Raw genomic sequence first — 2,189 nt, forward strand, 5'->3', positions numbered from 1 at the left:
CAGATTTGTAAGTTTTATGTATGTATTCTCATGTGTAATAGAGTTACATATCTATACATGCTCATATATATTTAAATGATAAACGTCTGGAAAGTTTTATAGATCGTTACAGTTCCAGTGATGGATTGGATCTGTAGCCTTCGAATTAGCCTTCTCCTTTCTGGTTTTAAGAAGCCTAACTTCTCAAGATTGGTATTTAGGCAGTGTGTTACATATCCCAGGGTCCCAACAATTACAGGTATAAACCTGAACTTGTAATCTGGATAGAGTAACTGTAGATTTCTCAATAGTTCAGCATAAGTGTTCTCTTTTTCACTGATCATCAGCTTAATGTTAACGTCCGCTGGGAAGCTGTTTCCAAACTGTGCAGTTTCTCTTCTCTATCCCAAATCATTATTATATCAGGTCTGTTGTGCTTACATTTTATTGAGGTCTTCACTGGTACATTCCACCAGTATTCCTTTTTATTATGAGTGGCTATGGCTTCTACCATATTATGAGTTTCTATTTCTTTCTCCTCGGGATTATCCTCTATAGAGTGTCCTAGCTACAACGTCATGTCTCATCGGTAGATAATACTGTGATGACATTTTCGGACAACTGCTTATGTTGTGGGTGATATCTTCAGTGTGAACTCCACAAAGTCTGCATCGGTTGTCACATTTTACGGCTTTTCCCGCATCCCTATCCCTTTTGTGCATCAGATACTTGGTTGATATTTCCTGTTCCTGGATTGCAAATGCATACCTTTCAAAGTGGGAGGTAATAATCCGGCTATTCGTCCATGATAAACTGCTTTGACGATCGATATTACTATCATCACGGAGCTTTCTACTAAGATATCCATGCATTGTCTTCTGCTTATATACGCTCATCCTCTCATCTGATGATACGTTGCGGTAGAGTCGTGGGACTTCTTTGGATATGTATTCTATGTTGTCAGACAAAGAGTGTTGCTCAAGGAGCTGCCTTCCAAGTCTTATGATGTTATAAGCCTCACGTATGCAAACTTGGTCAAGGGATACACTTCGACGCTTGGTGGTTAAAAGACGTTGCCGAAGGGATTTGATGCGACATTCAAAGACATTTTGGATCGATGTTAAGCCTCTGCCGCCTTGTTTACGTTTTAAGTAGAGACGGTCTACATCACTGTTTATGTGGAAATTATGTGTGCTTGTTCGTATTTTTCAGGTTTTCGCATCAATGGCTCGGATCTCATCAAGCGTCCAATCAAGCAGTCTTAATGTTGGTATGACTACTGGCACTACAAACACATTGTGAGACACTGTTTTATTGAATGCAGAGAGTTCTGAGGTCCAAATTTTCTTTATTCGGCTGTAATATTCTTTAGTGACACATGTTTTGTTACAGGTGCCACTGTAAGATATATTTTCATCTACCCTTAGATACCTGTAACATTCCTCGTCAGATACAGGGGAAACAGTCAAATCATTGACGGAGATGCTAGTAGTCTGGCTTATAGATTTCCCCCTTTTCACAACCGTATAACAACGTTTATCCTAACCAAACTCCAACCTCACATCCTTTGAGAATGTTTTAACTAGGTGAAAGCTTTTTTTCATCTCATGCATGTTCTTTATGTAAAGATTTAAGCCACCCAAAAAGAAACAGTGTGTAATTTTGGTATTTCTGTTTCCTTGTGAACCAGTGAGATACCCTTCAGACTTCCTTAGCATGAATGACAAGGGGTTTACAGAAAGTATAAACAACATCACAAAGAGGCTGTCTCCTTGGAATAGGCCTTTGCGATATTGTATTCTATCGGTGATAATACAGTCACTCTTTGTGTTTGATTTCGATGAAGTCAGGTCAGCTATGGCTTTGACTATTCTCACTGGAATCTTAGCAAGTTGAAGGGCTTCTAGCATCCATGAGTGGAGAACAGAGTCAAAGGTTTTCTCATAATCTAGCCACTTTGAAACTAGGTTCCTCGTATGCTCTCGCACATCTGACATCACAGTTTTGTTAATTAGCAATTGCTCGGTACATCCCCAAACTCCCTTCTTCCCAGCTGCTTGTTCTGCTGTGCTAATGTTACTGGTTTCACAATGGTTTTGGAGGAAGAGGCTTAAACATGCTGTATATATCTTATACATTAAGTTCTGGTACGCCGGTAGTCTTTTGCCATATGAGTGGTTCTGCATTTGGGAATCAATTTTGTCTCTGCC

Source organism: Octopus bimaculoides, chromosome 1 (genome assembly GCF_001194135.2).
Source record: "Octopus bimaculoides isolate UCB-OBI-ISO-001 chromosome 1, ASM119413v2, whole genome shotgun sequence".
Lineage (NCBI taxonomy): Eukaryota > Metazoa > Mollusca > Cephalopoda > Octopoda > Octopodidae > Octopus > Octopus bimaculoides.